Source organism: Mauremys reevesii, linkage group 3 (genome assembly GCF_016161935.1).
Source record: "Mauremys reevesii isolate NIE-2019 linkage group 3, ASM1616193v1, whole genome shotgun sequence".
In the NCBI taxonomy this organism is placed as follows: Eukaryota; Metazoa; Chordata; order Testudines; family Geoemydidae; genus Mauremys; species Mauremys reevesii.
The window spans coordinates 37,146,684-37,172,285 of NC_052625.1; the positions used below are offsets into that span (position 1 = coordinate 37,146,684).

The following is a 25,602-nucleotide window of genomic DNA, read 5'->3' on the forward strand; positions in this document are numbered from 1 at the left end:
ACCACTGTAATATCTGAGCAACTTCCAGCAGTAAATTAAGTGGTGGGATTAACATCTGTCACAAGTGGTTTGTTCCTTCTGTCATCCTCTTCCCAAGGGGAGAATTGTGTGTGCAGTGTAGTGTTTTGGTAGTTTAAAAAAATGCTTCTGTGTGATAGTGAAGGCAGGCTGAAGAAGTGAGCCTTGCACTTGAAGAAGGATGTGGTGAGGTCTGTGGTGGTCCTTAGTTCCTGGTTCATTCCATGGTCTCTGACTGGCCCCTCAGAAAGCTCTGTCTATTGTACAGCTCATCTGTACCCCTATGATAGTAAGTTCCATTGTGCCAGGGCTTTAGTTATCTTTTAGATATACTGATCATAGAATCATAGAATCTCAGGGTTGGAAGGGACCTCAGGAGGTCATCTAGTCCAACCCCCTGCTCAAAGCAGGACCAAACCCAACTAAATCATCCCAGCCACTAGGTAACCCATTCCAGTTCTTCACCACCCTACTAGTGAAAAAGTTTTCCTAATGTCCAACCTAAACCTCCCCTCTGCAACTTGAGACCATTACCCTTGTTCTGTCATCCAGGTAGTTGAAAGCAGCTATCAAATCCCCTCATTCTTCTCTTCTGCAGGCTAAACAATCTCAGTTGACACAGTACTCCAAATGAGGCCTCACCAGTGCTAAGTATGATCACATCCCTTGATCTGCTGGAAATGCCCCAACTTATACAACCCAAAATGCCATTAGCCTTCTTGGCAACAAGGGCACACTGTTGACTCATATTCAGCTTTCTGCAGAACTGCTGCCCAGCCATTCGGTCCCTAGTCTGTAACAGTGTCACAGCTCTGGTCAGAGCACTTCCTCTTGGCCACTCAGGCTGCTGTGAGGGATCCCAGCTGCTGGATCCCATGTGTTTTAACCCTTTGGAGCCTGAAGAGAGTCCAGGCACTTTCCCTTCCTTAGGATCCCTAGGCACACTCTCCGGGTACAGATCCATCCCGAGAGCTTAGACCGCACAGCTCACTTCTCAGTCCCTGGAATCAGTGGTGTCCCCTCAAGCTTCCATTATAGCTTAAAAACCTCCTTTCCAGAACTACACCCAGACTGTGAGCTGTCTGGTTTACCTCATCAAGGACGTAGGTGGTGTAGAGGCTTAATATACACAGACAGACTTCATAAGATTCCAAAACACCATTGCTCTTTTCTGATCAGATAAAGCAAAGAGAGAACAGATCACATAGACAATAAACATCCATGAATTCAAGGCACCTCACTCTAGTTCACTCTTCTAAGGGGGACTCTCTGAGTTCAGGTAGGCAGGGTTCTCCCCTCTCTCATCAGTAGGGCTTCAGGTTTGTCACAGCAGTAAAAAAAATAATAGATAGTGTGATTTTCCCCCCACCCATTTATCAGTGACTTTTTTTTCTTTTTTTCAGTTCCTATGGCTCCTGTCCTGCAAGTCAGGCCCAGCTCCCCGCTTCAGGCATTGCAACCTGGCATGCGGGGTTGCAGCACCACTCAGGTTTGGCCCATCTGTTCCTCCGTCATGGTGCAGGGGGGCAAACTTGGTGCTGCAAACCTGGCACTCTAGGACAAAGAGCAAAGAGATGGGCCAAGCCGGGGGGAACACAGGCGCTGCCACTGCCTGGGGTGAGTGCAGGATGGGCTCACTCTCCAGAGCTGTCCCCTCCAGCCCCCTACTGACCGGGATTAGGGTTGTAGTGCTGGGGTGCAGGGTGCTGCTGCCTTCAATTGTCAGGGCATTTTTAATCAAAAAGCGCGGAGCAGTCACTAACACCATGACTTTTACTAAATATACCATGACTACTCCATGGTTTTTGATCAAAATGCTTTGATAAATCTGCAGCCCTACTCATCAGGCTCCTGCAAAAGCTTCCCTCATCTTCCCTCAGCTGGTGAAAATCGCCAAAGACCCCAAATAGATCAGCTCTTGCTCTTTTTTTTTAATCACTTCCCCCTCCTAGGCAGAGGCAATGTGTAACTCTTGATAGTGGGGGGAGGGCACATATTTTGAACTCCTCCCCTCAAAAAAAGAAATAAAAATATAATCCCTGACAGAAATCTGGGGGGGGGAGGGCACATGACCCTGTGTCACCTCCACACACGTGTTGCCTCTGCTCCCAGGTGACTCCTTAATTAACTTCTAGGTGATACCGGAGCCTTACTAAGTGACTCCGCTGCTAGGCCACTTCTCCTGGGTAGGAGCCAGCCTGCTGTTTGGAGCAATTCCATTTCAGTGGGTGAGCACTGAAGCCCATGACCCTTTATTGTCAACTCATTGCCACCAGCATTTCAAATTCCACTACAACAGAGAAGGTAAAGAACTCGACAGTCAAAATGGAGTCTGCAGCCTGACACAGATACACATAATTCCCATCCTCAATATTAAGCAGAATTCACAAATTCATATGGACTCCCCAAATCATCACAGCTGGGCCCAGGCCATTGAACAGCTTTAAGAGAAGTATAAGATTCTGAACATGACTTTCTTTCACCAGCCAGAAAGGGCATGGGTCAGATTATAAACTCTTGGGTTTAGACTCTAGGCTGTCCAGAACTTCTTGAGGAGTGAATGTCCTGAACTCTAGAAATGCAGCTGGACTGTTTGTTTGCCAGTATAGGGGGCATTGATCTGTACTGTTTGACAAGCCTTCACAAATATGCCTGATCTCTTCAGCAAAGTAGGATGATAGACCTTTGCAGCACTCACAAAAGAAAGCAATATGCATTTGAATAGCATCTTTCATTCCAAATGGCTCCAAGCACATTATAAATTGAATAGATTAAGAGAGAAACTGTGAATTTTATCTAAAGTCCACTGAAGCCAATGGGAATCTTTCCACTGATCTCAGTGAGCTTTGGATCAGGCCCTATGGACAGAGATCACTTCACGTAAACTTATAGACTTTTAAGGTCAGAAGGGACCATTATGATCATCTAATCTGACCTCCTGCACAACACAGGCCACAGAATCTCACTCACCCACTCCTGTAACAAAACCCTAATCTATGTCTGAGCTATTGAAGTCCTGAAATTGTGGTTTAAAGACCTCAAGGTACAGAGAATCCTCCAGCAAGTGACCTGTACCCCATGCTGCAGAGGAAAAACCTCCAGGGCCTCTGCCAATCTGCCCTGGAGGAAAATTCCTTCCTGACCCCAAATATGGTGATCAGTTAAACCCTGAGCATGTGGGAAAAACTCACCAGCCAGCACCCAGGAAAGAATTCTCTGTAGTAACTCAGATCCCACCCCATCTAACATCCCATTACAGACCATTGGGCATATTTACCTGCTAATAATCAAAGATCAATTAATTGCCAAAATTAGGCTATCCCATCATACCATCCCCTCCATAAACTTATCAAGCTTAGTCTTGAAGCCAGATATGTCATTTGCCCCCACTACTCCCCTTGGAAGGCTGTTCCAGAACTTCACTCCCCTAATGGTTAGAAACTTTTGTCTAATTTCAAGTCTAAACTTCCTAATGTCCAGTTTATATCCATTTGTTCTTGTGTCCACATTGATACTAAGCGTAAATAATTCCTCTCACTCTCTGATATTTATCCCTCTGATATATTTATAGAGAGAAATCATATCTCCCCTCAGCCTTTTGGTTAGGCTAAACAAACCAAGCTCTTTGAGTCTTCTTTCATATGACAGGTTTTCCATTCCTTGGACCATCCTAGTAGCCTTTCTCTGTGCCTGTTCCAGTTTGAATTCGTCCTTCTTAAACATCGGAGACCAGAACGGTACACAGTATTCCAGATGAGGTCTCACCAGTGCCTTGTATAATGGTACTAACACCTCCTTATCTTTGCTGGAAATACCTTGCCTGATGCATCCCAAGACCACATTAGCTTTTTAAAGGGCCATATCACCTTGGCAGCTCATAGTCATCCTGTGATCAACCAATACTCCGAGGTCCTTCTCCTTCTCTGTTACTTCCAACTGATGTGTCCTCAATTTATAACCAAAATTCTTGTTATTAATTCCTAAATGCATGACCTTACATTTTTCACTATTAAATTTCTTCCTATTACTATTACTCCAGTTTACAAGGTCATCCAGATCTTCCTGTATGATATCCCAGTCCTTCTCTGTATTAGCAATATCTCCTAGCTTTGTGTCATCGGCAAACTTTATTAGCACATTCCCACTTTTTGTGCCAAGGTCAGTAATAAAAAGATTAAATAAGATTGGTCCCAAAACCGATCCCTAAGGAACTCCACTAGTAACCTCCTTCCAGACTGACAGTTCACCTTTCAATATGACCGGTTGTAGTCTCCCCTTTAACCAGTTCCTTGTCCACCTTTAAATTTTCATATTCATCCCCATCTTTTCCAATTTAACTAATAATTCCCCATGTGGAACCGTATCAAATGCCTTAGTGAAATCAAGGTAAATTAGATCCACTGCGTTTCCTTTGTCTAAAAAATCTGTTACCTTCTCAAAGAAGGAGATCAGGTTGGTTTGGCATGATCTACCTTTTGTAAACCCATGTTGTATTTTGTTCCAATTACCATTGACCTCAATGTCCTTACCTATTTTCTCCTTCAAAAATTTTTCCAAGACCTTACATACTACAGATGTCAAACTAACAGGCCTATAGTTACTTGGATCACTTTTTCCCTCCCTTTCTTTTAAATAGGAACTATGTTAGCAATTCTCCAGTCATATGGTACAACCCCTGAGTTTACTGATTCATTAAAAATTCTTGCTAATGGGGTTTGCAATTTCATGTGCCAGTTCCTTTAATATTCTTGGATGAAGATTATCTGGGCCCCCCAGTTTAGTCCCATTAAACTGTTCGAGTTTGGCTTCTACCTCGGATGTGGTAATATCTACTTCCATATCCTCATTCCCATTTGTCATTCTACCATTATCCCTAAGCTCCTCATTAGCCTCATTAAAGACTGAGGCAAAGTATTTGTTTAGATATTGGGCCATGCCTAGATTATTCTTAACCTCCACTCCATCCTCAGTGTTTAGTGGTCCCACTTCTTCTTTCTTTGTTTTCTTCTTATTTATATGGCTATAAAACCTTTTATTATTAGTTTTAATTCCCTTTGCAAGGTCCAACTTTCCATGGCTTTTGGCCTTTCTCACTTTATCCCTACATGTTCTGACCTCAATAAGGTAGTTTTCCTTGCTAATTCCTCCCATCTTCCACTCCTTGTAGGCTTTCTGCTTTTCTTTCATCACCTCTCTGAGATGCTTGCTTACCCGGCTTCACATGCCATGAAACTGAAGGCATATCTGTTGTGCAATGCAACAGCTTGTAGCTGAGCACAGCAATATTACACATTGAAGTGAAGTGAAGGACAAAACCTTATCTAATTGAAATTCCAGGTGGGATTTAGGTAGCACTCTGTACACTAATATTTCAAGCTGACATTTATCCAAGCCTCTGGGGTTAACACTCATACTCTTATAAAAGAATCTTGAAATCTTTAATGATACAAGTGGCTAGATCCTCTGTTTTACAGATCCAACAGCACAGTGCCTCGGAATTACATTAGAGTAGTGTTTTTCAACCTGTGGTCCACAGATCACTCGGGTCTGCAGACTATGCCTAAGATTTCCAAAGGGGCCCACACCGAAAAACACTGCAGTAGGTCATTGATTCGAAGAGGAAGAGTGTCGTTTACTGAATCACTGACACCACTTGCTATTTGGAAGTCCTGCCCCGCTCTGTGGTCACTAGGACTCAGGTGGTTCCTCCCTCATCCCCAGCACCTGTGTATCCATGGAGAAAAATTGCAGGGAGGAACCAGCCAGAGACTCCAGCCAGTATGCTCAGCTGCAGAAGCAGCCGAACCTGTGGGCTTCAAACATTCAGTCAAAACTTCTCTGGATGTTCTCTGCTCTGTGATGTTTGGCTGCTTGCTCTAACCTGCTTCTTCCTTCTCCCTCAGTCTCTTTACCTCAACTTCACTCCACACCTGCACCTCTTACCCTTTTCTCCCTTGCCCCCTTCCCCTTCCTTTTCCTATTCTTTCCATTTAGCTGATCCCCTTCCTAATGAAACCCACTGAAAAAAATGGAACTAATATGGTGTCTGCTGCCATCACATTGCTCACTCTGTGTTCTGCATCTACCCTCACCCTGTGCCTGTCTTGTCTATTTAGAGTGTGAGCTCTTCAGGGAAAAGATCATCTGTGGTTTATAGTTCCTAGTACAATGGGACCCCATTCTTGGTTGGTCCTTAGGCACTTCCATGATAAATGTGACTAATAATAGTGATTTCAGACACCACACACCAGGAGTGCTGGAACAATTTGTACCGTGGGGGTGCCAAGATCCACTGAACCAAACTCTAAATCCTGCACATGATGGAAACCACTTCAAGCCCTGGCATGCGGCAGCACCCCAAAGCCACAAACTTTTTAATTTGTGAGCTCTCCATAGGAGTAGGGCTGGATTATGCAAATCTATAAGTAAAAGAAGTTTCACTACTATAGCTGCAACTTCCTAATGGTTGTCCAATGCTTTCTCTTTAATACTTCTGGAAGCAAACTGTGGAGCACTGCATCTAGTACTGGTAGCCAGCAATAAGGGAAGCAAATGTGTCCTAACAACATAACGGCAGATACCCCAAGTCTCTTATATTTGCCAGCCTTTCATGGACTTCTCAAAAACATGTAAGGACTATGTGGCGTACCATTTCCCATCCCCCTGCAAACATTTTAGGCGGGCAACTTACATGTTATGCTACATTTTGTTTTTACAGTCCTTACAGTATTTGTTATATATATTTTTAATAATAAGAAGAAACTTACTGTCATCCACTAAAACCAAATGTCCCCCTTCAGAAGTTTGTTTACTATTTTCAATACTCATCATTATATTCCGTCCTTTTTCCAAGGTACACATAGCATGTCTGCAAAAGAATCTCTTACCTAGCGGAAATTGATTATTTTAACAAACGGGGCCAGGCTCAGTAAAAGCTACATCCAACTTCCCCTGCAAGCCAAACACAGAAGGGACAGATTCTTTGCCTAGTCTAGCTAGGCATAGCAGAGCAGAGGAGGTTCCCGACTTCTCTGCTCCAGCCCCAGTGCAGTTTACAGCAGCTGCCCATCCCTACAACCTTCCCTCCCCAAACAGCTCTCCTTTTTCCAACACTACCCCAGTGTTAGGAGCAGCAGGGAGAGAGACTCTCCATCACTTTGTGCTTGCCAGAGACTCCCTCACCCAGGGGGAATTCCCAGCAAGGAACATGTGGGTGATTTCCATTCCCATCTACATCTTCTGAGTGGCCCCAAAGGAGCAGATCATGGTAGGCAATCTGCACCGTGTGATACAATATACATGTAGTATGGATGCCCCTGCACATGCATACATTTCTGTGTATATGTACAGGTAGGTACAATACAATACAATTTGCTGGGCTGGGCCTGTGGAATTTAGAATATCATTAGTTTTCAATCTAAAAACAACCATCACGGATGATGATAGGTTTAATGGTAAATGTTGAAATGCATTTAGATACACTCTTGAGGGCTTAATCGCCACAAAGCACCTATTGTATAAGGGCATTATTGCCCCATGGTGTGAACATTGTGACAAACCTCTGTACAGTGTGGTTATAAAACTGCTTATTTTACAATTATAATAAATGTTTTAATGGTTTTCCCCCCTGATTTTATTATCTATGCATGCTCTTGAGGGAGAGTCATGGCCTAAGTGCCCTGGGCACAAGGACTGGATCTAACCAATGTGAGAGAGAACAAGACTGGCATGTCCCTCTCTGATTAGAGAATAGGGCTGTGTGAAAGGTTCATATGAATCTCACCTGAAATCAGGTGGATTCTGGTTCTATTCCCTCTGCAAACTTCAGTCCAGGTTTGCGAGAGTACTCAGTTTGCTTGATGCAGGGCCACCCAGAGGATTCAGGGGGCCTGGGGCAAAGCAATTTTGAAGACCTGTTCCATTAAAAAAAGTTGCAATACTATAGAATACTATATCTCGTGGGGGGCCCTGCGGGGCCCGGGGCCTGTGGCAAATTGCTCCACTTGTCCCCTCTCCCCCTCAGGCGGCCCTGGCTTGATGCTATTTGCATGTCCCTCTTCTCCATCCTCTTGTACTGTAGTTCAAAGCACATAAGGGCAGAAATGAGGAACCAAACATTGAATGTAATAGCTACAAGCAGGCTACTAATTAAAGGTTACTCCAGAGGACACAGCTAGGCATTTCAGTAAGGAGGAAAAAGGGAGGCAGTTGGTTTTATAGTCAGGGGTGAGAGGGAGGAGGAGAAAGGGCAACTGGAACCAGCAGGACCTACACTAATTGATGGGAAAGCCTATATATGTTAGCTGGTGGAAGTTCCACAGCAAGTTGACCTTATCTCTTGTTTCTCCAATACCAGGGGATAATTACTGTAAATAAGCCTAAATGTTCCTATAAAATCTGATGTTTTCTATATGTCTGCTAGAAAAATCCCAGGTTTTAAGGAGCAGAAAGGAATCATATGAGCCTCTAACTACTTTAGCCATTATAAAAACAGGATGATTGCTTTGAGGATCAATCATCCTCTAAAATGAATCCACATGGGTTTTACAAAGCTATTTTGAACCTGGCAGCATCAGTATCTACAACAAAGTATGTGGTTAATAAACCACAGGTGTTTGCCAGTTGTAGTGATGAACATAGTATGACTGTGAGCTATGTGTATGCAATGTTTGTAGCCATGTCTGTGCCAGGATATTAGCGAGACAAGGTGGGTGAGGTCATATCTTTTATTGGACCAACTTCTGTTGTTGAAAGAGAGAGAGAGAGAACCTTTTGTGCATACACAGAGCTCTTCTTCGGGTCTGGGAAACTTACTCAGAGAGTCACAAGTAAATACAAGGTGGAACAGATTGTTTAGCATAAGTAGTTAATACATATTTCAAGGTATACAATAGAGTAGAATTATGAGTAAGAGATTTACTCTGAGGTGTACTCAGATCTATTATGAATTTAAGTGCTTTCAAACATTTGGTGTGTTGAGCATCAATATCTGAACTACTAGAAAACGGGAAAGAGGCAGCACTTACAAGGCTGATGCAATAAGGGCTTGATTCTCAAGGATTTAGGTGTTGCAGTGCCTAACTTTGAGGTGTCAGGTCACCTAATGGAATTCACAACGCTGAGTTAGGTGTCCAGGGGGATAGTTAGGCACTTAAAAAGGGATTCACAGAAGACTGCAAGCTGAGCAGAGAGCTGCTTATGCTACCCAGTAGGAAATGCTGAGGAGATGAGTGTGGCCAAAGCCCTGCCACTCCAAGGAACTTAGGCACCTGTCTCCATTCAGGATTCACAACCATGACCCCTCTCCTGGAGCTGAGTACCTAAATCAGGTCAGTCTTTTACCCTTTAGCTCCGTGGTTAGAATACTCACTCACACTGTAGGAGACCTAAGTTCAAGTCCCTCCCCGCCTCATGTGGAACAGTGATTTCACTCTTGTGTCTTCTTCCTGTCTCTTGTGGGTGGTTACATGTGCTTAGAGCAGGCCTATGGGATTGTGCCCTGCAGGCAAGGCAGGTGAGGGGGAAAACCTAGTTTATGGATCCCTTCTGGGCTTAGGCATGAGATAGGAGCTGAGCTGCTCAGTGGTCTTAGGACTTAGGTAGCCGTGCACATGGCCAGCTGCTGAAATTTAGGGGATTTTAATATCTACAAAGTTTAGATGCCTACAGGCTTAGGCAGCAGCTGAGTGGGGGTTCTGTGGTTACCAGAGGCACCTAAATGTTGGTCTCTGGACCTGAAGTGTGCTCATTTCAAGTAAAAGTAGTGTCCAGTTGTAAGGAATATTGTTCAGTGTTGGTGTTCATTAGCGTCACACCTATGCTACAGGTACAGCCTGGTTTGTTTTTTCAAAACTATTCATGACAAACTCAGTGAAGCAACATGGTTGAGTATGCAGCTTAATTCATGCCAGGACTCCATGTCAAATGTGTTTGAATATCCACACCTACCGTATTGCCTTGCCAGGTTTCTATCAGAGTATTCTAAGAAGCTCTGAGAAGTTATCCCATTGCCTCAGCCTGGAACACATCCACATAGACATGGTAGAAAAATGGGAAAACAGTTTACTGAAATTTCTAAGGTATGTCCATTTTACCTGGTTCAAAATTGACACATTTTTCATGAACTTTTCCCCAATATTTTTACTATTTTTATCACAATCATTTTAGAAATTTTCCATTTAGTGTATACGCATTTTTTATAAGTAAACATGGAGATGTATCTCTATTACACCTAGTCATATATGAATACAACTGACCAGACTTTGGCGGCAACATAATATACTATAGAAAATATATGAATGGATTGTGGAGGCTTTCTTTAATGTTAACAAATTTAAATCTTTTTTTGGCTACCAAGTGGTTATTCTATCTGATTAGCATCCAAACACAAATGAGTATTTAGGCTATGCCGTGGAAATAATTTTTACTTAATGTGAAACAAGTTAATTTTGGATCTACATTGGGTTCAGAGAAATGTAAACATGCTTCTTACCTCTATAGTTTTTCAAATAATTGTCACACAAACCAATGAAAAGTTGCACAAAATGCTGCAGAAAAGATGGTGGAATTTGCAAACAAGCATAGCAACAGAAAAAAACACACAAAGTGGGCAGAATTTTTAAAGAGGCCATGAGATTAGGTGAAACTTTGGACTGAAATATATAGCTGTAAATCTTTCAAGGTTGTGCATATTCCTCTGGGAAAGCTTTGTGATGTGGATCCAGTAGATTGAGAGTTTTAAATTCCAGGTTCTGCTGCCTGTGTCTGAATGAGACCTGTATAAACATTTCTGCTTTTTGGTAATTTTAAAAAGTTCAGTTTGCTGCACATGTTGAACAGTAATTTAACTTATGCTGTATATTAAACAAAGAATAGACTAGAGTTGTGTGCAGTGTTCACACTGACCCTCAAGTCCACTTAGTCCAAGACTTGGGCGTGAGATTCAATATGCTTGCAAATCTAAGTTCAGACTCACAAAAGTTCAAGTGTGGGCTGGAAAGCTCACAGCACTGGGAAACTGGTGACTCTATTTCCCTACAGGGGATAGCTCAGTGGTTTGAGCATTGGCCTGCTAAACCCAGGGTTGTGCATTTAATCCTTAAGGGAGCCACTTAGGGATCTGGGGCAAAAATTGGTCCTACTAGTGAAGGCAGGGGGCTGGACTCAATAACCTTTCAAGGTCCCTTCTAGTTCTAGGAAATTGGTGTATCTCCAATTATTACCCTCCTTGCCTCTCTTCCCATGAGTAGTTCCTCCTTCTAAAACAAGACCCCAAAGACTTCCAGTTAAGAAGGTGGGTCAGGCCTCCTATAGCATAATGGGGGAGGGGTGAATAGCAGAAGCAAAAAACCTAACCATTAATTAGAAAGGGGGGGCATGGTGGAAGGAGCCATTCCGGTAGTTCTAGTTGGTGACTTGAATTAATTAAACTCAAATCTCTAAGCCATGCTTTTAAAAAAAAAAACCAACTATCTTTGTCTAATGTGTGCCAAGTGGTCTTTAGCAACATGTTAATTCACTTGTGTTAGCTAATATATTTGCTAAACATACTAGTTGGGGGGGGGATAGTTCAGTGGTTTGAGCATTGGCCTGCTAAACCTGAGGGTTGTGAGTTCAATCCTTGAGGAGGCCACTTTAGGGATCTGAGGCAAAAAAAAAAAAAATTGGTCCTGCTAGTGAAGGTAGGGGGCTGGACTCAATGGCCTTTCAAGGTCCCTTCCAGTTCTAGGAGATAGGTGTATATCTTCAATTATTACCTTTAGTTTTCATCATTTAGAGAAGGTTCAAGTGTATCTGCAGAGATTCATTCATTTCCAACCTCTGTCTACGCTGCAGGGTACCCACTCATAGAGTAGCTGGCACAGTTATAGCCTACCTTACCCTCTCATATTTTGTGCATTAAATCATGCAATACGTGCAATTTCCTATAACTTATTTTTAAACTCCGACTTCAGGCATTTCAAGACTTCATATTCACTTGAACACTGTAATTACAACTTCCAGTGTTCCCTCGCCTCTTTTCAGTATATTACATATATGCTGCTTTAGGTGTTGTCGCAAGAAACTGTGACTACATTTTTCCTAGTAATGTTATATTGTGAGTTAGTGCAGGGGGAGAGGATTCAGCAGCTGCCTTCCATCAAAGACTAAACTATCTGTCGATATGCTTCCATGGTCACAGTGGAAGGGACAGTCACTGTCCATTTACCAGGACTGTATTTGTTCGTGCAACATTAATTTTTGTAATGGAGCACTAAAAGATCTGTAAAACATCATGCATAGAAATGGTCATTTTCAGAAATTGTATTTAGCTTCTCCAGGCTGACTGAAAGATTTCAGCACCTAGTCCCTTATAGATTACAAGACTCGAGTGTCTGATGTGATGGAAACCAGGTACATACTATTTTTATTTTCCCCTTGGATAATTATCCACAATAATCTTGTAGACTCCATACACACACAGTGATAAAATAAATTGTTAATAACCAGAAGTAGAGTTAACAAATGCAAGTGAGTGTCCTCAGCATCAAGGAGCCATATCCCACTGTAACTCTTCAAGTTTTGAAGTGGTCAGAGGAGGGTTCTGAAGCTGGTATTTCAGAGAACAGCAAATTAGAACAACATTTTTACAATATTGGCCATATGGCATATCTTCTCTGGCTTTGGACAACTTCTGTCTCTCAGCATATCATAAACCTGCTCTTTTTCATTGAAAACTGTGCTGATTCAATAGAAAAGACGTGCTTAGATATCTGTGCCAAGGAAGAGTTGTGTTCCAGTTATAAAAAGGAGATGTAATCATGTTGTCCCAGAGCACGTTAACTCTGAATATTCCTGGGAAAACTGCCATGGAATTGGGGTTTGTGAGCTGAAGAGCTCAGTCCAGAAACAAAATGTAACAATTCCCATGAAATTTTCCTAGGTATTTTTGCTGCTATGTTTTTTTTTTTTGTTTTGTTTTTTATAGAATCAGGATCCATTTTTCCAATTTATGATTAATTTGGGACTTTTACTTTTTTGGATTTTCTGAACATTTGATGGAAAACCAATTGTACTTACAACATTACTATCTACAGATTTCTGAAATGCCCATCACTGTATTATTAGGTACCAATTACAATAATGAGTAGAAGCATTGCTTTAGACTGTTTAATAAAACAATGTTACTTCTTATGTAGCATTTTTCATCTGTTGATCTCAAAACACTTGACAAAGGAGGTAATTCTTCTCATTTTATGGATTGGGAAACTGAGGCACAGGGAATTTTCATGATTTGCCCAATGTCACCCAGCAGGCTAGTGGTCTCCTGTGTGCCATCCAATGCTCTATCCACTGGCTCACACTATTTCTCTTCAGAACATTAGGAACATTCCTCTATGTCAACGTTTTTCTGGAGGATTTTTTTTTTATATTTTTTAATATTAATTATTTAGATGTCACTAGGATGTCTTTAAAGCTCAAAAATAGAAATGCTTTTGAATGCAAAATAATCTTTGTTTCACTCCAAAATTCTCCTATTCTTTTTAAAAAACGAATAACTCAAAATGTTTATTTTGATTCAGATAAAGTTAAAGATCAAAATTCTGAACTTTGCAAACTTCAGTGCCAAAGCCAACATTCTGCAAACATGAATAGTTTGGGCAGTGAGATGATTGCATCTTTCTTTGAAGCTATTTTCCCCATGAAATTTCATACCAATAGATTAGCACAGCCCTGTAGGGCTGCCAGTACATGTTGGTGTCTTAATGTTTCATTTTAACATGTAATAGATATTGATTTAAATATAGGTGACCATGGAAATAGCCACTCTCAGAACTAAATGCAAAACTCGTCTTCATGTGTATGGGGGAGGTGAGAGAGACTGAGCATAAGAATCTGCTCTTTTTCACTGAAAACTGTGCTGATTTAAGAAACTGTGTTGTCCATTGTCATTCTTGCATTTGAGGGGCCAGCTCTGTTTGTTTATTAACCAGGAATGATGGGAAGGAACCTTATCTAGTTTGTACTGAGGTTATTAAACATGGGCAGTCAACATGGTTACACTTCCAGCTGTCGGTGTATTATGTACACTGGGCCATTCCATTTATCAAAAAATCTTTCCATTCATACTTTAAAGCAGGTTAAATATTAATCCAAAGGTAAATGCTGTGTATGTTCTAGCTGTGAGATGTGCTTGTTGGGAGCAGCAACTTCAAGGAAGACCTTTTGGATCTCATTCGCTACGACCTTTTACCCCTCTGTATAATACTAGCTGTATCAGAATGGGAACACGTTAAATTCACTTCATGTAGGTATAAACAACTGCAAGGTATAAGATACTGGAGAATCCTGAGTTTTGCTGGCTTCAATATCCAGTCAATGACACCCAGGTACTTTTGTTGTTGTTGTTGTTTGCTTCCCTATTTAGATTGCAACTACTCTATAGCATGAGAGTTTAGCAACAGTTGGTAAAAGATCATTTGTATACCTACCATGGAGCCCCTACTCCATGGAACAGAAGCAGTGCTATGAAGGCTGGTCCTGCCCCCTGGGTCCTGGTTGGATGGGAAAAGGTGGCTTCTCCACCCACCAGAGCCATGGCTGGCTAAAGAGCTGACCCCCAAAAAATAAATAATCCCACCCTATTTCCTGCTGCCAGCTGTCCTCTGATTGGAGTAGAGCAGCAGTTCTCAAAGTGTGGGTCAGGACCCCAACATGAGTCACAACTCCATTTTAATGGGGTCGTCAGGACTGGCTTGGACTTGCTGGGGCCTGAGGCCAAAGCCTGAAGGCTTTAGCCCTGGGTGGCAGGGCTCAGGTTACAGGCCCCTGCCTGAGGCTAAAGCCCTTGGGCTTTGACTCCTTCCCCTCCCTCCCCCCCGCACCCAGGGCGGTGGGGCTCAGGCTTTGTCCCCCCACACCTGGGGCTTGGGCGGGCTCAGGCTTCGGTCCCCCCTCCTGGGGTCCTGTCAGGGCTGGATCCAGGCACCAGCGAACCAAGCAGGTGCTTGGGGCGGCCAATGGAAAGGGGCGGCACATCCAGATCTTCGGCGGCAATTCGGCGGCGGGTCCCTCAGTCCCTTGCGGCGGGAAGGACCCGCTGCTGAATTGCTGCCAAAGAATGAAGCAGTGCAGTAGAGCTGCTGCCAAAGAGCCGCTCATTGCGGCTTTATCTTTTTTTTTTTTCCCCTTCTCCGCTTCGCTGCTTGGGGCGGCAAAAAAGCTGGAGCTGGCCCTGGGTGTATTTTTTGTTGTCAGAAGGGGGTCATGGTGCAATGAAGTTTGAGAACCCCTGGAGCAGACGTATGCTGTTTGACAAGGGACCATTCAGGCTACCAGTAGAAGGCCTGTGTAGTTGCTGCAGGGACCAAGCAAGCCCAAACAGAACTTGAACTCAGGACTGGGGAATAGGTCTGGTCAGTAGCCTGAGCATGAGGTCCCTTTGTTCTATTGCTGATTCTTACATGCAGTGCAGGCTGAACAGGGGTTCATGCTCATGCTACTGTCTGGAACTATCCCCCCACTCCTGAGGCGTCTTCACTGGAAGGAGCCATATTCCTGCTGACAGTTCTTTTCAGTGACAGGGGCCTCTGTCCATGCTAATAAATGTGCTGGGATAGATCTCTCTGTTGGAGTGATTCCTGAGTGATTCACTCAGTCCTCATTTGCCAGAGATCCTCAGAGGTTTCCAAACCTGTCCATGAAATGGGGGATGAGGCTCAGATGAGCCAAGGGCCCAGTTTCCAGCTCCTCGCTCCATCCAAGAGTTCAGCTTGCAAGGTCTCTAAAGTCTGTATGTTTAGAACAACCTAGTAGAGAGAGGATGGCCCAAACACTACATTATTTTCATCCTAAAAAAAGAAGGGGAAAAAAAATTCTGCAGCAAATGTTTATTTTCTTAGATTCCCATCCATATTGCAAAATGAGATCTATTATATGTCTAATGCTACTTTTCTTATTTAGAAAGAAATCTGTCTCTATCTCACCGGATTTTATCCATAACCATAACTAAGCTCTAATGGCTTTAAAAAAATGGAACCATAAAATAAAAGTTCATGTTCCCTTTAGAACATTGGGTCTGATTCTGCTTTCACTTGCATTCTTTTATACTGGCGTAACTCTACAAAGTCAGGGGAATTATGCCTTAGTTACACTGGTTTAACAGACAGAAGAATTAGGACCAGTGGTCATGATTATGACCTCACCAACAGTTTTATACTCATCTGCTTTATACAGGCCTTATTCACAACTGCATTGTTCTAGTTTTACACCAGTGTAACTCAGTGGTTACAATAAAGCCAGACAGGTGCAAAATGCGTAATGGAGTGATGAGTCAGGCCCTAATTTTATAACTCTACTCCTGATGTACGGTAGTGTAAATAATATCAGAATCAGGCCTAATGTATTTCTCTGGAATAAATTTTCAGGAGTCTGGCCTCTCTTAGTTATCCTGTGCTCAGCGGAAACCTGCTTCCTGCTTCTGTGCTGTGGAGCCAGACAACCTTTCTTACAAACACTGTATCACCAAGAGTTGAGCCCATAAGAAATTAAGGAGTGGAAACTTGGAGTCTGGCTTCTCTGCCTGCCTGAAGAAAATCTTACCGGTTCAGCAAGGGAGATTTTCAGTGGGACTATGGGAGTAATACTAAGTTTTTAACCAACCCAGAAACTGACTTTACCAATCCATCACTCATTTTCCAAAGATCCTCAGAGGTGCCCAAACCTGTCCATGAAATGGGGGATGAGGTTCAGATGAGCAAGAGCCCAGTTTCCAGTTTATGGCCAACTCCTCACTCCATCCAAGAGTTCAGCTGGCCAACTCCCCTATTTTCTGTCTTTGTGATCTGCATTCCTCTCATTGATTTTTGTGGTGTAGGATGAGGCCTTTTGTCAGAAGGGGCCATTGGAGGTAGTCCCGATGAAGGGATCTCTGTTTATGGTTTCAGATTATCACCATGCAGAGCTCAATAGTTTCATCAGGTTTTTTTTTTTTTTACTTAGAATCAAATGAAACATGGTGTTTTTTTTGGCAGTTTCATTTTTCATTCAAACCCCAAGCTCAAAGTAAAGCTCCGTGGGTGTGAACTCACCTCTACCTAAACAAAAAATTTCTTCCAAAGCCTTTTGAATCAAAATCACCATGTTTTTTTTACAAGTCTAGACCTTATACTCCCTAACAGAGAATTTTTTTCTGTGAGATGATATTGTCTACATGTGTTGATCATAAATCCTATTTCCTTCCACATTTCTCTTCTTGCCTTGGGATCAAAGTAGGGGGTTTTAATATGCATCCACATACCAATACTTTCTGTTGAAACAAATCAATAGAGCAAACCCTCAAAAGTTTGTACTATTCTATTAGATTCTGTGCCTACAGTATATCTGCAAATGAAAATAGTCTCACAAAAGTAATAATGAGTAGGGCAGTTTTATTACCTGGTTTTCATGAAAAATATTTGCAGAAACCTAAAAATCTTAAATGAGTTTTAAATTCATGGGCTGGATATATGCAAAGCTTTGGTCATAACAAAGAAATTACTGTTAACATAATTTGCATTTTGCGTCAGCAATGCATGCCCAGACAGGAGAAATTCTCCTTTCCCACAGTTCATTAGCATGTGTTGCTAAATTAGATTAGAGGGATGTATTTATAAAGTGTGGTTTTACTCTGCCAAAAGGACTTTGGTGGGGTTCCATGTTTATTGTGTCTTGATGAGTTCCTTGACAACTATGCTCTATTTACAAGGGAAAAAATTGCAGGTTTTACACATAATCCAGAAGTAACAAACATTATGATGGTCAGTTATGCTCTCAGTGACATTTGTGGAAACCCACTGTCTTCAGATTATGTCCTCAGTGATGCCTGTGCAGATCCATTGCCTTCAGTAAGTTTGTCCTAGTGTAACTAATTTGGAATTTAGTTAATGAGTCTGTTGATGATGCACGAGTAATAGAATCCAGCCCACATTCTCTTAGTTGTGGTGGCTCTTCAAGGCGTAAAGGAATAAAAAGCAATAAAAAAGTACTAAGCGTATGTCTTCATTGCACAGTTAACCCAATGACTGTCACCTGGGTCTGAGCACCTGCATTAGCCTAGCCCAGGGGTAGGCAACCTATGGCACACGTGCTGAAGGCGGCACACAAACTGATTTTCAGTGGCACTCACACTGCCCAGGTCCTGGCCACTGGTCTGGAGGGTTCTGCATTTTAATTTAATTTTAAATGAAGCTTCTTAAACATTTTAAAAACCTTATTTACATTACATACAACAATAGCTTAGTTATATATTATAGACTTATAGAAAGAGACCTTCTGAAAAGTTAAAACGTATTGGCACGCAAAACCTTAAATTAGAGTGAATAAATGAAGACTCGGCACACCACTTCTGAAAGGTTGCCAACCCCTGGCCTAGCCCATGTGTGACCATCCCTACCAGACATGCCAAACCCACAAAAATAATGCAGAAATTGGGTTTGTTTTTGGCTTAATTGGCTTGAGAGTTGCTTATTGGCTAGTTTTTGGCTTGTTTGTTGTGGCTTGTAGCTTGTTGCCTCAATTTTATTTATTTATTTGTTTGTTGTTTTTTTTTGATCGGCTCCTGGCAAGCAGGGGCAAGGGGGCGGGGGGAGAGAGTCAGGGGTGCACAGCAGGCCCACCAAAGTCCCAGACTACATGCCAGGGGGATCTAGTCACATAGAGTGTTGGGGTTCTTAGGGACTGGCTTGTTTTGAAATGGGATTAGCTTGATTTTTGGTTTATTGGCAAGTGTGATCCCTACAGCAAAGCCTAACCTACACTACTGTGTTGTCACGGTTTCTGTGCTCACTGTATCTGGGTGCATAACCCACGGTTGTGCTGAGGCACTCTAGGATTCTGTCCTACTCAGCTGCAGGAAAACTTGTCTGTCCTTTGTGGGGACTTGTGAGAAAGCATTGGAGGATATAGCAGGGTGCTGACCCTGCTCCTGCCCTGAAGGGCTTAAAACACCCCTGGAGGAAGGGTGTGGCTGGGAGCTACTAAGCTGGACTGATTGGGAAGTGGCTGCAGCTGGCCCATGCCCCATCAGGCCACAGCTGGCCCGTATAAAGAGGCTGGGAGCCAGGAGCCTCTCTCTGTCTGTAGAGAGAGATGTGCCTGGCTGCAGGGAGCTAGAAACAAAGTACCTGAGTGGAGTAGGGCTGGGGAGCTCCAGCCTGGAAAGCCCCAGGCTGCGGCCTAGCATTGGGCTAAAAGGTACTGGGGGTTGTAGAGGGCAGCCTAGGGGTAGGCAAAGGCAGCAGGTCTAAACCCAACCTTGCCAGTGATGAGTAGGCTGATACTGCAGTCTGCCCCAGGGTATGAGGCTAGATGATGACTGGCAGTAGCTGTATACTGAGGCAAGGTGGGAATAGTGGGTGGGGGTTCTCTGGGGAGGGGAGACCCTAAGACTGAGGGGTTACTGCCAGGGGGCAGCACCCCAGGTAACAGGGCACCAGGTCCTAGGAGGGACATGGTGCCAGAGGACAGGTGGATCACCAGCCTGCAGAAGGCGCTCTGGAGCTGGAATGAGCTAATTCCCGAGGACAACCAGCAGGAGGCGCCGCAGGGGTGAGTCCACATGTCTACGGAGGACTATTAGTACACAAGTGATTTACTGTATCCTCACTGCAAAGTGTGTGTATTCCAACCTGAGTTAAATCAGAGCCTGGGCTCTAGTGTATGCCCTTCACTGGGTAAGATAGCTCAGGCTTAAAACACATCCAAACCTGGGTCAGATTTTTTTCTTTGTGGATGGTAGATGGGGGGTGGGGTGGGGAGAGGTGTTGGACTAAAACCCAGGTGACAGCCTGAGTTAACTGTGCAGTGAAGATATACCCTAAACCAGGGATAGTTAATTATTTTTCTCTCAAGGTCCACATTTCTTGGTTAAGGTATAGTCAAGGTCCAGACTCCAGAGAAAATGATTAAAAAATTACGAGTCAATAAAAAGATGTTGGGGTCCATTCAAAAGCATCTGGCAGTCTGGATTTGTCCCACAGTCTGCCTATTGACTATCCCTTCCATAAAGTCAGTAAGATAAGACTCTGAATATGCACAGGGAGTTGAACTGTTGAGGAGGAGGAAGATCAGAACCTTGCTTTAATCTTAGCCATTTTATTGTGTATGTGTTTTCTTACTGTGAAAACCCATTGCCCTCTTTAACTTTCCTGTGATATACACTTTGCAGACCTCCTTTGATGCTATTCCATTTATCCACTTATATTATCTTCTGTTCAGGCACAAGAACTTCTGCCAAAAGATCCAGCCTGAGTTGAGGTTTAAAGAGGGGGAAAAAACTTGGAAATTTATGAGCATGAGCAGTGAAGCTTCCTGTAAAAGCTAAAAATGTTTGGCATCCATAGGTATTCATGGCAGCAAATCCAGCAGAGGCACATAATGTGTATTCTCACTAATTTCTGCCCAGTGGGATGTTTTCATAACTATTGCTTTACAATTGGAGATTTCAAACAATGCAACGTAACTCAATATTTTGCAGGGAAAACATTATACTAGAAGCCCAGAATAGGTTAGAAGATATCCAAAGATTTCTACTAGTTTGTCACAGGGCCGCCCAGAGGATTCCGGGGGCCCAGGGTCTTCGGCGGCGGGGGGCCCTTCCGTTCTGGGACCCGCCGCCAAAGTGCCCCGAAGACCCGTGTCGGGGACCCCGCCGCCAAAGTGCAGCCCGGTCTTCGGCGGTAATTCGGCGGCGGGGGGCCCTTTCCTTCCAGGACCCGCCGCCGAAGACCGAGCTGAACTTCGGCGGCAGGTCCTGCTCCGTCTTCGGCAGTAATTCGCCAGCGGGGGGTCCTTCCGCCCCGGAGCGGAAGGACCCCCTGCCGCCGAAGACCGGGAGTGAAGAAGCTCCTGCGCCTGGCCCCGCAAGAGTTTTCCAGGGCCCCCGGAGCGAGTGAAGGACCCCGCTCCAGGGGCCCCGAAAAACTCTCGTGGGGGCCCCTGTGGGGCTCGGGGCCTGGGGCAAATTGCCCCTCTTGCCCCCCCCCTCTGGGCGGCCCTGGTTTGTCAAAGATCTACGCAGACTTGCACTCAAATTCTACACACTTGGGTACAGAAATCTTGGTCTTCAGTTTCATCTGGACAGTTGGGTATGATTTTAGTTCAGAAGTCATTTCCCATAAATTCACATCAACTGCATAATCTGACTTTTCTATAACACAAAGTTACTTTGGAAAGTAAAGTTCTTTCTTCAAAATGCAGGCAGGCTGATTTGTTTCCTGCATGGAATGTACTGTCAGTTCAGTTTCACTAGAGTGAGAGCTATAGCAGCATTCTCCTGCCTCTTCCCACACCAGATTTGAGCTAAATTCTAAACCAAACCAAAACAACAACCCCCCCACCCCTCTCATCTATTTTCTTTTCTTTTACCCTCACTGAACCTGTCCATCGTGAGTGGTGGTATTTACTAGGTCTACAGACACCATTTCATGGGAATCGGTATGCTGTTGGAACTGCTCTTGATTTTTAGAAAAAACAAAAACCTATTCTGCTTTGGATAGTGCAGGATGGAACACTACTGAGACTAGGTCAGGTCAGATATAAAGGAAGCAGGAAGAGAACAGCAGCGAGCAAGGAAACAGTTTGAAAACAATTTCACATTCATCACTTATGGAACTATTAGTAAAATCATTAATTAATCAAGTAGTGTAACCTGGACGCAGCGGGAGGAAAGAGTTGCAAGACAATGCATCTCTAAGACAGTGAAATAAGTTCAGACTGTACTTAAAGTGTACTTAAATGTTTATTCTACCAATTCAGAAAATGAGGGAAGGGGGAATGAGCATTGTGGGGCTTTGTAGCCTTAACCACAATTTTTTAATTTCTACATTTACAACTGTACTTTTGAAAAAGCAGCTACCAAACACAATTGCACACCTGTACATGTCAACTTGTAGTTCCATTATCCTGGGGTTTCTAGGATAAGAAAAGACCCACATGCTGAATTTCAACAAAATATATCAAACATTATCACCTGACATAACCAGCGAGTCCTTGTCAGTGTGAACTAGCCGACTTTTGCCACTGTAGACTTTATTTTATTTATTTATTTTTATTTTTCAACAGCAATTGTTTTAATGCTAGGCTTGACTTTGCCATTTTCCCCAGCTGGTTGCTATTGATTTGTTAGTTTTTTTGTTTTGTTTTTTTAAAGTCTGAGAATTTATCAAGTATCAGAGGGGTAGCCATGTTAGTCTGGATCTGTAAAAGCAGCAAAGAGTCCTGTGGCACCGTATAGACTAACAGACGTATTGGAGCATGAGCTTTCGTGGGTGAATAACTACTTCGTCGGATGCATGTTGGAATTTATCTTCTCTTTTGCCAGTGAATGAACTTCATTTGAGCCAAAAGCTATTTGTTTGATATGTATCCATCATGTGTTCCTGCCAATTTCTAATGTATGCAGTAAGGCTCACTATTAAAGAAAAAAGCACACAAGTTCATGCTCTAAAGTATCCTGTCCTAGCATGCATGGTTTCTCATGTAATCTTGGGTTCGATTCTTTATAGACTGTTGGTTGTTCCAAAGTCCTGACTGGGCACATGTAGGAGATCAGTTTAAGATATTACAGTATGCAGCACAGAAAATAATACCTGAATGTTCACCACAGTATTCATTTCAAGGGATGACTACACGTACTAATGATTACCTTGCATTTGGGCTCCAGAGTAGACCTATGTTTCACATTTGTGCTGGAGCAAAGGCACAAATGTTTGAATGACGTTGGTGTACATGTTTATTTCATAGCCAAACGTCTCACCAGCTCCACCTGAAAAGGGGAGGGACTGGGAAAAATAGTTGGATGGCAGAAACAGCACATTATATACCAAATTCTCTGCTGATGTAATACTTAGGTCAAGATTCTTCAACAGAATTGCACCAATCACATTTTAGCCCCAATTCAATCTCTGAAATGCATCAGATATCATAAGGTGCTGTAAGGGAATTAAAATACTGTAGGTTGCATTGTGTAGCTGTGTCTGGACACAAAGGGTTTGATTCTCATTTATACTAGGGCTCCTTTACACTGGTCTGCTAGTATAAAAGAGCATTAAGGTGAATTTACTCATTCTAAGGCTCCTTTACACTGCCAGAGTGGTGTAAAGAGGCCTTAGTGTAAATGAGAATAAGGCCCATAAACTTTTTTGCTTAGCTTTCTGTTGCTCTCAAGAAGAATTCCAAACTGCTTTAAATTGTATCAATTGTATTAAATTATATCAACTTTATAAGGTGCAGGACTTTTTTTGATACAAGATTATGCAATTGAATAAAATGAGGAATCTCATTGCCTGACATTTCTCTAACTAATCTGGCAAAGCACTACAGCTCTGTTCATCATCCTGCTTTCTTTTAAATGATGCCCTCTAAGAGGAGGGAATAAGATGCATATTTGGATCTGGATTCAGATCCAAATTCCAACTTTCCCAATCTTGTGGATCATTATGATTAGGGCCTCGGGTACAGGCCATTACATAGGGAGCTCAAAGTTGCAAAATTCACATCAGCATTCAAATCCAAAGTATGTGCCTGCTGGGGGAGACACTTGGCATTTTGGACCAGTCTAATCTCTTGTATGACTAGAATCAATTGAAATATCGTAGACAATTTTGAGGAACTATTTTTGCAGAAATATGTCTACATTTGTTTTTTAACCAGCTCTAGTTATGCTGTAAGTTTTTAATGACTAAAGAAGAGCAGAAAAGGACTTTTGTGTTGCTATTTTTTTAATTTCAGAAATTCTTGCACAGTACAATGCCTGTCTAATCATCCTGCCATGCGGGTTTCAGCAGGGAATTCACTGCATATCTCTCATAGAAAGAAGGCTAAAATGAAAATCACAAAACAGTTTTAAGGCAGCATATTTAAAGGCTGAGATATGTAATGCCAGGAAATGGGGCAGAACCAGTGATTGAAAGAAAGCCCTACTTTCTTAGAACATTTTATGAAAAATAAATTTGAGAGCATGCTAGGATGTCTGTAAATGTTTGAAGGGGATTGTTTCTTTACAGCCCCTCATTCACTACTCCCAGTACTGACAGCCTTCAGCTGTGTGCGGTATTTGTTCAGACAGTTCTAGCCCAATTGCACGCCTTTACTTCAAACCAGCCCAATAAAATAGTATCGGTAAAGTCTTTAAAAGAGTGTTCCATGCACCGTGACAGGCTGAAATCCATTTTCTTTCAAATAATTTTTAAAAAAAAGAAATCGGAGATTTCTCTAATTTCAGAAGTCTGAATCCTCTGTTATGCATCTACCATTGCTTTCAGACAGTAAGAATATGTGGTACTGCTTCCTTTTAAGATTGCTTGTCTAACTCCACCCTGAGGATAAGATTTTCTGTTTAAAGAATCTTGCATTTATTTCTTTTGACTAGGCACCTCTTTAGAAGCCTCTTTGATGCCTTGGGCTGCTCCTTCAGAAGTTTGCATTTGAAATCCCCAACCTTTTTGAAACCTAGAGCTTGAAGTTCCTATCTAATGCCCTCTGAGAGACCTTAAGAGCCTTCATTTGAAGCCCTCTTGAAGCCTTTTTAGACCCCTTTCCTCGCTTCACCTTTGAAGAAATACGTTGTGTTTGGCCATCCATTCTTCTAGAGGAAGAGTCTGGACAGTGCTGCACCTGACTTGATCAGTGAAGACAGGATGTAATCTGCCTAGGAAACATAAGAACTAGCCTCAGATTTAACCTAATTTCCCCGCTTCAAACTCAAACTGATCTCATTGAAGGTAGGAGGCATACTGGGGAAAGGAAGTGAAATGGACATAGGGCTAGCTGTGAGTGATTCAATACCCTCTTTGGGGCAAGGGAAAATTAGTTGGTATTGGATATCAATAGTTAAGAAGAGGGGCGGGATCAGAAAAATTGGATTAGATTTAAAGAAGGATAATTTGACTGGATGGGACGAAATAGGGATAGGATTAAAAATAGGGAAGAAGCCTTAACATTTTCGATTGCTTAAAATATATAGAGAGCAAGGCAGGAAATTAGATTTTTTTTTCCCCATCCCAGGAAAACACGAGATTTGGAAAGATGTTCCTGTCCTGAACTGGGGGGGGGGGGGGAAAGCAATTTTGAAAATTTGCATATACTGGAAATCTGCAAACAAAACTAACCACTTGGTTCAGGTCAATCGAACCATTTCATTTCGATTTTTCACCTTTTTAAATGTTCACTATAATTAGCTTAACTTTTTAAATGAAAAGTAATTTTGAAGCAGGAAACTGGAATTTTTTGTTTTGAAACTGTTGAAACCTGTCACTTTCAACAACGTCTAAATACTTTACTTTTCAATTTGTTTTTCAAAAAGAGGAAATTTAGTCAAAACTGACCCTTTCCCATAGAAAGAATGTTTCAATAAAAATTTCCAACTAGTTCTAATTACATAGTGTGTTTCATCTTGGAGAATCCTAAAGTGCTTCGCAAAGTGTTATACAAACTATGTACAAGGGTTAATTAACTGTTTCTAGGGAGGAATGTGGTGGCTGTTTTATCAGGACACGGAAGTGAATATGCATCCAGTTCAGATAAGCATCCAAACTTTCAGGGATTTATACAAAACTAACCTCCAAA

General features: G+C 42.5%; 1 long non-coding RNA gene across 2 annotated transcripts; it reads left to right on the forward strand.

The window, feature by feature from the left end:
* Positions 1-8,846: 8,846 nt before the first annotated feature.
* On the forward strand, positions 8,847-25,252 carry LOC120400254. 2 transcript variants are annotated; one of them, XR_005595647.1, is made up of 3 exons: positions 8,847-8,857; positions 9,983-10,097; positions 24,407-25,252. It is a non-coding gene; the product is annotated as an uncharacterized LOC120400254 (long non-coding RNA). The 2 variants fall into 2 exon arrangements; XR_005595648.1 differs by lacking the exon at positions 8,847-8,857 and adding an exon at positions 9,236-9,347.
* Positions 25,253-25,602: the final 350 nt, after the last annotated feature.